The sequence below is a fragment of the Vulpes lagopus genome, chromosome X (genome assembly GCF_018345385.1).
Source record: "Vulpes lagopus strain Blue_001 chromosome X, ASM1834538v1, whole genome shotgun sequence".
In the NCBI taxonomy this organism is placed as follows: Eukaryota; Metazoa; Chordata; class Mammalia; order Carnivora; family Canidae; genus Vulpes; species Vulpes lagopus.
In genome coordinates, this window is record NC_054848.1 from 75,948,791 (window position 1) to 75,960,941 (window position 12,151).

General features: G+C 40.9%; 1 pseudogene; it reads right to left on the minus strand.

The window, feature by feature from the left end:
• Window positions 1-1,560: 1,560 nt before the first annotated feature.
• LOC121482586 lies at window positions 1,561-11,432 on the minus strand (annotated as a pseudogene).
• Window positions 11,433-12,151: the final 719 nt, after the last annotated feature.

The window sequence follows — 12,151 nt, forward strand, 5'->3', positions numbered from 1 at the left end:
TACACTCTGCACTGGACAAAATGACTAGAAGGAATAATTCAATACAAAAGAAAGAAATGGAAACAGTACTCTCTACCACAGAGTTACAGAATTTGAATTTCAATATGATGTCAGAAATTCAATTCAAAAGTACAATTATAAAGCTACTGGTGGCTCTGGAAAAAGGCATAAAGGACTATAGAGACTTTGTTACTGCAGAATTGAGATCTAATCAGGCTGAAATTAAAAAAATAGATTAAATGAGATGCAATCCAAACTGGATGTCCTAACTGCTAGGGTTAGATAGGTGGAAGAGAGAGTGAGTGACATAGAAGACAAGTTGATGGTAAGGAAGAAAGCTGAGGAAAAAAAAAAAACAAGAGCTCCTGAGGAAAGGCATAGGGAAATAAATGATAGCTTGAGAAGGAAGAATATACATCTAATTGGGATTTCAGAAGAGGCTGAGAGAGAGACAGAGAGGACCACAAAGTATATTTCAACAAATCATAGCTGAGAACTTCCCTAATCTGGGGAAGGAAACAGGCATTAAGATCCAAGAGATAGAGAGGACCCCCCCAAAAAAATCAATAAAAACCATTCAAAACCTCAACATGTAATAGTGAAAATTGCAAGTTTTAAAGATAAAGAGAAAATTCTTAAAGCAGTTCAAGACAAGAGGTTCTTAACTTATATGGGGAGAAATATCAGATTAACAACACACCTCTCCACAGAGACCTGACAGGCCAGAAAGGGCTGACATGATATATTCAGGGTACTAAATGAGAAGAACGTGCAGCCAAGAATGCTTTATCCAGCAAGGCTGTCATTCAGAATAGAAAAAGAGATAAAGAGATAAAGATAGGCAGAAACTGAAAGAATATGTGACCACCAAACCAGCTCTGCAAGAAATATTAAGGGGGACCCTATAAAAGAAAGAAGGAGCCCAAAGAAACAATCCACAAAAACAGGGACTGATTAGATATTATGATGACACTAAATTAATATCTTTCAATAGTTACTCTGAATGTGAATGGGCTAAATTATCCCAACAAAAGACACAGAGTTTCAGACTATTAAAAAGCAAGACCCATCTATATGCTGTCTCCAAGAAACTCATTTCATTTTATTTCTAATAAAAAATTGTATTTACTTAGAAGCATTCAGAATGTCAACAAAGCAGCTGCAACTTTTTTTTTTCAATTACAGAGTGGAATTCAGTTAACAGAACAACAGTTATTTCATAGAAGCTGCATCAGAGACAACTGAAGAGGAAAAACTACCATCTCCATATATAACTAATTTGTGCTGTGCACCAACAAGAACCGACTTTAAATTTCCATGCCAATTTACAACCCCCATCCTGTACCAGGCAAGGTTAGTGGCTATTGAAAATACCATCATGACAGGGATATCTAAAGACGCATTCGGTAGTGTGTTTACTATACAAAAAAAAAAGACACTGTGCAGTTTAAAAACAAATCTTACACAGCCTTACATTTCAATTTTTTTCTTTAAAAGTGAGTTGTGTACAGGGGGGTTAAATGCTTTATAGACAAGAACAAAAACTGCGCTAGAAACAACCTATTCATCATCATCATTTTCTTCTTCATCTTCTTCCTCCTCCTCATCCTCATCTTCCTCCGCTTCCTCCTCTTCCTTCTTTTTCTTGCTCTTTTCAGCCTTGACAACTCCCTTTATTGCCATATCAGGCTTTCCTTTAGCTCAGTATGCAGCAATATCCTTTTCATATTTTTCCTTCAGCTTAGCAGCCTTCTTTTCATAAGGCTGCTTGTCATCTGCAGGAGTGTTATTCCACATCTCTCCCAGGTTCTTTGCAACATCACCAATGGATAGGCCCGAATACTCTCCTTTGATTTTTGGGCGATACTCAGAACAAAACAAGAAAAAGAATGAGGGAGGCCTCTTGAGAGCATTGGGATCATTGAACTTCTTTTTTGTTTCCCCTTCAGGGGGGATATAAGTTTTCATTTCTCTTTCTTTTTTTTAATAATAAATTTATTTTTATTGGTGTTCAATTTACCAACATACAGAATAACACCCAGTACTCATCCCGTCAAGTTCCCCCTCAGTGCCCGCCACCCAGTCACCCCCACCCCCCACCCTCTTCCCCTTCCACCACCCCTAGTTCATTTCCCAGAGTTAGGAGTCTTTCTTGTGCTGTCTCCCTTTCTGATATTTCCCACTTATTTTTTCTCCTTTCCCCTTTATTCCCTTTCACTATTATTTATATTCCACAAATGAATGAGACCATATAATGTTTGTCCTTCTCCGATTGACTTATTTCACTCAGCATAATACCCTCCAGTTCCAACCACGTTGAAGCAAATGGTGGGTATTTGTCATTTCTAATGGCTGAGTAATATTCCATTGTATACATAAACCACATCTTCTTTATCCATTCATCTTTCGATGGACACCGAGGCTCCTTCCACAGTTTGGCTATTGTGGATATTGCTGCTAGAAACATCCGGGTGCAGGTGTCCCGGCATTTCATTGCATCTGCATCTTTGGGGTAAATCCCCAGCAGTGCAAATGCTGGGTTGTAGGACAGATTTATTTTTAACTCTGAGGAACCTCCACACAGTTTTCCAGAGTGGCTGCACCATTTCACATTCCCACCAACAGTGTAAGAGGGTTCCCTTTTCTCCGCATCCTCTCCAACATTTGTGGTTTTCTGCCTTGTTAATTTTCCCCATTCTCACTGGTGTGAGGTGGTATCTCATTGTGGTTTTGATTTGTATTTCCCTGATGGCAAGTGATGCAGAGCATTTTCTCATGTGCATGTTGGCCATGTCTATGTCTTCCTCTGTGAGATTTCTGTTCATGTCTTTTGCCCATTTCATGACTGCATTGTTTGTTTCTTTGGTGTTGAGTTTAATAAGTTCTTTATAGATTTTGGAAACTAGCCCTTTATCTGATATGTCATTTGCAAATATCTTCTCCCATTCTGTAGGTTGTCTTTTAGTTTTGTTGACTGTATCCTTTGCTGTGCAAAAGCTTCTTATCTTGATGAAGTCCCAATAGTTCATTTTTGCTTTTGTTTCTTTTACCTTCGTGAATGTATCTTGCAAGAAGATACTGTGGCCGAGTTCAAAAAGGGTGTTGCCTGTGTTCTCCTCTAGGATTTTGATGGAATCTTGTCTCACATTTAGGTCTTTCATCCATTTTGAGTTTATCTTTGTGTATGGTGAAAGAGAGTGTTCTAGTTTAATTCTTCTGCATGTGTATGTCCAATTTTCCTGGCACCATTTATTGAAGAGACTGTCTTTCTGACAATGGATAGTCTTTCCTCCTTTATCGAATATTAGTTGACCATAAAGTTCAGGGTCCACTTCTGGATTCTCTCTTCTGTTCCATTGATCTATGTGTCTGTTTTTCTGCCAGTACCATGCTTGATGACCACAGCTTTGTAGTACAACCTGAAATCTGGCATTGTGATGCCCACAGCTATGGTTTTCTTTTTTAAAATTCCCCTGGCTATTCGGGGTCTTTTCTGATTCCACACAAATCTTAAAATAATTTGTTCTAACTCTCTGAAGAAAGTCCATGGTATTTTGATAGGGATTGCATTAAACGTGTAAATTGCCCTGTGTAACATTGACATTTTCATAATATTAATTCTTCCAATCCATGAGCATGGAATATTTTTCCATCTCCTTGTGTCTTTCTCAATTTCTTTCAGAAGTGTTCTGTAGCTTTTAGGGTATAGATCCTTTACCTCTTTGGTTAGGTTTATCTCTAGGTATCTTATGCTTTTGGGTGCAAATGTAAATGGGTTTGACTCCTTAATTTCTCTTTCTTCAGCCTCATTGTTAGTGTCTAGAAATGCCACTGACTTCTGGGCATTCATTTTGCATCCTGCCACGCTGCCAAATTGCTGTATGAGTTCTAGCAATCTTGGGGTGGAGGCTTTTGGGTTTTCTATGTAGAGTATCATGTCATCAGCGAAGAGGGAGAGTTTGACTTCTTCTTTGCCAATTTGAATGCCTTTAATGTCTTTTTGTTCTCTGATTGCTGAGGCTAGGACTTCCAGTTGAATAGCAGTGGTGAGAGTGGACATCCCTGTCTTGCTCCTGATCTTAGGGGAAAGGCTCCCAGTGTTTCCCCATTGAGAATCATATTTGCTGTGGGCTTTTCGCAGATGGCTTTTAAGATGTTGAGGAATGTTCCCTCTATCCCTACACTCTGAAGAGTTTTGATCAGGAATGGATGCTGTATTTTGTCAAATGCTTTCTCTGCATCTAATGAGAGGATCATATGGTTCTTGGTTTTTCTGTTGCCGATATGATCAATCACATTGATTGTTTTACGAGTGTTGAACCAGCCTTGTGTCCCGGGGATAAATCCTACTTGGTCATGGTGAATAATCTTCTTAATGTGTTGTTGGATCCTATTGACTAGTATCTTGTTGAGAATATTTGCATCCATGTTCATCAGGGATATTGGTCTATAATTCTCCTATTTGGTGGGGTCTTTGTCTGGTTTTGGAATTAAGATGATGCTGGCCTCATACAACGAGTTTGGAAGTACTCCATCTCTTTCTATCTTTCCAAACAGCTTTAGTAGAATAGGTATGGTTTCTTCTTTAAATGTTTGATAGAATTCCCCTGGGAATCCATCTGGCCCTGGACTTTTGTATCTTGGGATGTTTTTTGATGACTGCTTCAATTTCCTCCCTGGTTATTGGCCTGTTCAGGTTTTCTATTTCTTCCTGATCCCGTTTTGGTAATTTGTGGCTTTCCAGGAATGCGTCCATTTCTTCTAGATTGCCTAATTTATTGGCGTAGAGCTGTTTATAATATGTTTTTAAAATCGTTTGTGGGCAGCCGCGGTGGCGCAGTGGTTTAGTGCCGCTTGCAGCCAAGGGCGTGAACTGGAGACCCTGGATGGAGTCCCACGTCAGGCTCTCTGCATGGAGCCTGCTTCTCCCTCTGCCTGTGTCTCTGCCTCTCTCTCTCTCTCTCTCTCTCTCTCTCTCTCTCTGCATCTCTATGAATAAATCAATAAAACCTTTAAAAAAATAAAATCATTTGTATTTCCTTGGTGTTGGTAGTGATCTCTCCTTTCTGATTCATGTTTTTATTAATTTGAGTCTTCTCTCACTTCTCCTTAATAAGGCCGGCTAATGGTTTATCTATCTTATTAAGTCTTTCAAATAACCAACTCCTGGTTTTGTTAAACTGCTCCACAGTTCTTCTGGTCTCGATTTCGTTGAGTTCTGCTCGAATCTTTACTAACTCTCTTCTTCTGCTGGGTGTAGGATCTATTTGCTGTTTTTTCTCTAGCTCCTTTAGGTGTAAGGTTAGCTTTTGTATTTCGGTTGTTTCCAGTTTTTGGATGGATGCTTGTATTGCGATGTATTTCCCCCTCAGGACTGCTTTTGCTGCATCCCAAAGATTTTGAACGGTTGTATCTTCATTCTCATTAGTTTCCATGAATCTTTCTAATTCTTCCTTAATTTCCCAGTTGACCCTTTCATCTTTGAGCAGGATGGTCCTTATCCTCCACGTGTTTGAAGTCCTTCCAAACTTCTTGTTGTGATTTAGTTCTAATTTCAAGGCATTATGGTCTGAGAATATGCAGGGGACGATCCCAATCTTTTGGTATCGTTTCAGACCAGATTTGTGACCCAGTATGTGGTCTGTTTTGGAGAAAGTTCCATGTGCACTTGAGAAGAATGTGTATTCAATTGAGTTTGGATGTAAAGTTCTGTAAATATCTGTGAAATCCATCTGGTCCAGTGTATCATTTAAAGCTCTCGTTTCTTTGGAGATGTTGTGTTTAGAAGACCTATCGAGTATAGAAAGAGCTAGAATCAAGTATAAGTGTATTATTATCTAAGTATTTATTCACTTTGGTTATTAATTGATTGATATATTTGGCAGCTCCCACATTCAGGGCATATATATTGAGGATTGTTAAGTCCTCTTGTTGGATAGATCCTTTAAGTATGATATAGTGTCCCTCTTCATCTCTCACTACAGTCTTCGGGGCAAATTTTAGTTTACCTGATATAAGGATGGCTACCCCTGCTTTCTTTTGAGGACCATTTGAATGGTAAATTGTTCTCCAACCTTTTATTTTCAGGCTGTAGGTGTCTTTCTGTCTAAAATGAGTCTCTTGTAGACAGCAAATAGATCGGTCCTGCCTTTTTATCCAGTCTGAAACACTGCGCCTTTTGATGGGGTCATTAATCCCGTTGATGTTCAGAGTTACCATTGAAAGATATGAGTTTAGTGTCGTCATGATATCTATTCAGTCCTTGTTTTTGTGGATTGTTCCACTGAACTTCTTCTTAAAGGGGTATTTTAAGAGTCCCCCTTAAAATTTCTTGCAGAGCTGGTTTGGAGGTCACATATTCTTTCAGTTCCTGCCTGTCTTGGAAGCTCTTTATCTCTCCTTCCATTCTGAATGAGATCCTTCCTGGATAAAGTATTCTTGGTTGCATGTTCTTCTCATTTAGGACCCTGAATATATCCTGCCAGCCCTTTCTGGCCTGCCAGGTCTCTGTGGAGAGGTCTGCTGTTACCCTAATACTCCTCCCCATAAAAGTCAGGGATTTCTTGTCTCCTGCTGCTTTAAGGATCTTCTCTTTATCTTTGGAATTTGCAAGCTTCACTATTAAATGTCGAGGTGTTGAACGGTTTTTATTGAAATTGGGGGGGGGGTGGAATCTCTGTATTTCCTGGATCTGAATGCCTGTTTCGCTTCCCAGATTAGGAAAGTTTTCAGCTATGATTTGTTCAAATACATATTCTGGCCCTCTGGCCCTTTCGGTGCCCTTGGGAACCCCATTAAACGTAGGTTTTTCTTCCTCAGGCTGTCATTTATTTCCCTTAATCTATCCTCATGGTCTTTTAATTGTCTGTCTCTTTTTTCCTCAGTTTCCCTCTTTGCCATCAACTTGTCTTCTATGTCACTCACTCGTTCTTCCACCTCGTTAACCCTGGTCGTTAGGACTTCTAGTTTGGATTGCATCTCATTCAATTGATTTTTAATTTCTGCCTGATTGGATATAAATTCTGTAGTCATGAAGTCTCTTGAGTCCTTTATGCTTTTTTCTAGAGCCACCAGTAGCTGTATAACTATGCTTCTGAATTGGCTTTTCTGACATTGAATTGTAATCCAGATTTTGTAACTCTGTGGGAGAGAGGACTGATTCTGATTCTTTCTTTTGAGTTGAGGTTTTCCTTCTAGTCATTTTGCTCAGTGCAGAGTGGCCAAAACCAAGTTGTATTGGGAAAAGGAGAAAAAGAGAGGGTAGAACAAAGGAAAGAAAAAGATCAAAAGAAAAAAGAAAAAAGGAAGAAAAACAGAAAAAAAAAGAAAAGAAAAAGAGAATGAAAAAAAAGGGTTGGGGAAGCAAACAGAAATCAAAAAGCAAAAAAGAAACAAAAAAAGAAAAAAAAAAAAACTCGGGCGAGTATCTTCTGATTCTGTATACTCTAAGTCCCTTGACTTCCCCTGGAACTTTCCAGGGCTGCTTGGTCAGTAATTTGTTTTTCCTGTCTGTCTAGCTGGTCTTCTGGGGGAGGGGCCTGTTGTGCTGACTTTCAGGTGTTAGCACTTGGGGGAGCTGCTCTGCCCCCTGCCTGGTGCAGGGCGGATTTGCGCTCCCGGCCAGGCAGCCCCCTCTCCGCGGAGCCGCCACCCGAGCCCTCCGAGCTGCTCCCGGGTCCAGCCGTGTACGCTGCAGCCCTATAGGGAGCTAGCTGGGCGCACTCTCCCCGGGGCACAGGTGTCTGTTAGTTTCCCTGGGAGCCTGAGGGCATTCCCGCTCCTCCTGGGGTCCTACTCTAACTCCCTGGGAGCCCCTTTCTGTCCGGGAAGATTGGTGAAGCTCCTGCTTCTCCGGGATGATGCTTTCCTGTCCTGGGGCACTCGCCTGGGCCTTAGCCCGGCTCCTTGTGGGGCCCCTCTGCCTTGGGTGCTTTTTGTTTCTTTATTTCTTTTTTTCCAGTCTTCCTACCTTGTTAGAAGCGTGAACTCTTCTCACTGTAGCATTCCAGCTGTTCTCTCTTTAAATCTCAGGCCGAGGGATCCCTGGGTGGCGCGGCGGTTTGGCGCCTGCCTTTGGCCCAGGGCGCGATCCTGAAGACCCGGGATCGAATCCCGCGTCGGGCTCCCGGTGCATGGAGCCTGCTTCTCCCTCTGCCTGTGTCTCTGCTTCTCTCTCTCTCTCTCTCTCTCTGTCATGAATAAATAAATAAAATCTTTAAAAAAAAAAATAAAAAAAAAATAAATCTCAGGCCGAATTCGTAGATTTTCAGGATGATTTGAGGTTATCTAGTTAATTTGGTGGGGACAGGTGACTTGAGGACCCCACTCTTCCACCATCTTGCCCCTCCCCTCCTCTTCTTCTTCTTTTTAAAAAGATTTATTATTCATTTGAGAGAGAGAGAGGGGAGGCAGAGGGAGAGTCTTCAAGCAGATTCCCCACTGAGCATGGAGCCTCAAGTGGGCCTTCATCTCACCAGCCATGTGATCATGACCTGAACCAAAACCAAGAGATCGATGCTCAACCGACTGTGCCACCCAGGCTCCCCTATACCACCTCTTCTATCCATTCATCAGTTGATGGACATTTGGGCTATTTTCATAATTTGATTGTTGTTAATAACAACGCTATAAATATCGGGATGCATGTACTCCTTCAAACCAGTATTTTTGTATCCATTGGGTCAATACCTAGTAGAGCAATTGCTGGGCTGTAGGGTAGTTTTATTTTTAAATTTTTGAGGAACCTCCATACTCTTTTTGGCAATGACTGCACCAGTTTGCTTTCCCTCCAACAGTATAAGAGTGTTCCCCTTTCTCCACATCCTAGCCAACATCTGTTGTTTCCTGTGTTGTTAATTTTAGCCATTCTAACTGGTGTGAGGTGGTACCTCATAGTGGTTTTGATTTGTATTTCCGTGATGATGAGTGATGTTGAACATCCTTTCATGTGTCTGATGGCCATCTGGATGTCTTCTTTGGAAACGTATCTGTTCATGTCTCCTGCCCATTTCTTAACAGGGTTATTTGTTTTTTGGGTATTGAGTTTGATAAGTTCTTTGTAGACGTTGGATAATAACCCTTTATCAGATATATCTTTTGCAAATTTCTTCTCCCATTCTGTAGGCTGCCTTTTAGTTGTGTTGATTGTTTCCTTCACTGTGCAGGAGCGTTTTTATCTTGATGAAGTCTCAATAGTTCATTTTTGCTTTTGTTGTAAATGGGATTGTTTCTTCTTTCAGGAATTCACTGTTGGCATATAGCAATGCTACTGATTTTTGCATGTTAATTTTTGTGTCCTGCCACTACTGAATTCATTGATTAGATCTAGCAGTTTGGGGTAAAATCTTTAGGATTATCTTTGTATAAATTCATGTCATCTTCAAATAGAAATAGGTTAACTTCTTTTTTTCCAATTCTGATGTCTTTTATTTCTTTTTAACACCTAAATACTCTGGGAAGGACTTCTGGTACTATGTTGAGTAGAAGATGTCAAAGTGGGCACCTTTGTCTTAATCCTGATCTTTGAGAAAAGCTTTTAACTTTTCACCATTGAGAATGATGTTAGTGGTGGGCTTGTCATGTATGGCCTCTGTTATGTTGAGATATGTTCCTTCTATAACTAATTTGTTAAGAGTTTCTATGACGAACGGATGTCGGAATTTGTCAAGCCTTTCTCTGCATCCATTGAATGATCTCATTTTTTTTCCATTCTATTAATACAATATATCACATATACTGATTTGAAGATGTTGAACCATCCTCACATCCCAGGAATAAATCCCACTTGGTCTTGGTGAATTATCCTTTAATGTGCTGCTGGAATTGGTTTGCAAGTATTTTACTGATATTTTTTTGCATCTATGTTCATCAAGGATATTGGCCTATAGTTTTCTTTTCTAGTAGTGTCCTTTTCTAGTTTTGATATAAAGGTAATGCTAGCCTCGTAAAATGAATTGGGGAGTATTCTTGCCTCTCCAATTTGTTGGAAGAGTTTGAGAAGGATTGACATTAATTTTTTTATCAATGTTTGGTAAAGTTCACCAGTGATGCCATCTGGTCCTATACTTTTCTTCATTGGGAGGGTTTTTTGTTTTTGTTTTTGTTTTTAAATGGTCATCCAATCTTCTTATGCATAATTGGTCTGTTCAGGTTTGTTTCGTTTTTTCATCTTGATTCCATCTTAGTAGGTTGTATGTTTCCAAGAATTTTTCCATTTCTTTTGGGGTTGTCCATTTTGTTGGTGTATAGTTGTTCATTCTTTTTTTTTTCTTAATTAGGGAGTTGGCTCATGCTATTGTGGAACCTGACAAGCCCCAGATCTGCAAGATAGGTTGGCAGGTGGCTGAAGACCTAGGGAAGAGCTGCAGTTCAACTTTGAATGTGGTTTGCCGGCAGAATGCCCCCTTCCTTCAGGGAGGTCAGTCTTTTCCTCTATTCAGGCCTTCAACTGATTGGATGCGACCCACCCACACAATGAAGAGTAATCAGCTTTGCTCCAAGTCTACTGATTTAAATATTAATATGATCAAAAACAATCATCGTAGCAATACCCAGAATAATGTTTGGGCAAATATCTGGGTACCACAGTCTACGTGAGTTAACACAGAAAATTAACCATCACAGCTGGGATCCTGTTACAACTGCAAAATTTCAGACCCTGCCACAGACACTCCTCTCTCCAACCCCCAGAAATCATGCCATCCTACCATTACATTATTGCCTTTCTTTGATGCCGGTTAGGGTGCTAAGAACAGCCAGATACCATTTCTCCCTGCTTTATTTTATTTCGGTGGGGATGTGAGACAGTGTCTAATCTTGTATGATCTAGGTCCAAGGCTTCTGCCCTTGGTTATGGTCACTGAAGGGGTGATGTGTTCACATCCAATGACTGACTTTCTCCCTGGTTACAGGGTGGTAGAATCATAGGGAGCAGTGCTTCAAGAGAAATTCTCTGATCGTTAAAGAAATGGTACCATTAAGGCCTTATGAGCAGGCAAGTAAGATAAATAGAATCCATATTTAGGAAGCTAAGCAGCAGTTATACACTAGAGCTAGGGGTGGAGTTTCGAGGCAGGGATCCCAGAGATAAACATATCAGATCAAAGCAAGATCTGGGACAAAGTGTTGAGAGCAGAGAGTAACACAATGGAGTCAGAGGGATTTTTAGGAAAGGCACAGAATTCAGTTGGAGATAGAAAAAGTCATCATCAAGGCCACTCCTCTTGGAGTTCCTGCAGCTGCTTCTGGGGTTCTTTCCCCCCAGAGGCTCCTGGGCCCTGATGGGGTATAGGAAGGGGTCCACCACCCATCCCCAGCAGCAGCCTTTGTGAGAAGGGCATCTCATTGGAGGTGTCCATAAACTTGATGCCTTTGTACCATGGCACCAAGGGACTTGGGAGAATTGGCAGGAGAGTGAATGACTGGAAGACCATGGCATCTGAGCTAGCTAGGGAAGGAGGTCAAGGATGTGGAAACTTAATGATGTAGATGTAATGATGTAGAGAGAGGAAGTAAAGGGGCCATGCAATGAGTTCCGTGGTCCCTGCCCATGAGAGGAGAACTCAGACAGCTCAGAGAGCCTAATTTGAGCCAAACACTGCAATTGCTTGCTAACATGTGAACTGCCTCTATTCCTCACGATGCAGCTGGGAAGTGTGCACTGTGGGTTCAATTCTCTAGGTGAGGAGGCTGAAGACTTGTCTTTGACCATGGAGGCACTACATGGAATAGCATAGATTACTCCCTATTTTTCCCTTAGGTCGTATTTCCAAGAAATTCACACATCCCTATACAGATTCCTCGTGTAAATGTACATAGAGAACTAAAAAGTGGCAAGTGGTAAGAGATAACTTATGTGAGACCTGCCAATAGAGGCATAATTTGTAAACTGGTGGTACCTCACTTATGCCATCATTTATAGGATGGTAACTTGAAATTTGATACTACTATTATTGTAATTTCAAAAATAATGCCTGCTTGTGGTCTAAGCACATGGACATGGAGCACCCTTGTCAGCTCTCTGACAAATGCACTGGGCAAACAGGCTGACTCTTCCTCACTTTCGGTGCTAAAGTGAGATCCCTCCCACAGTGCACCTTCAGAGCTGGGGAGGGGACAGTACAGGGGGTGGATGAAAAGACAAATGTAAGCA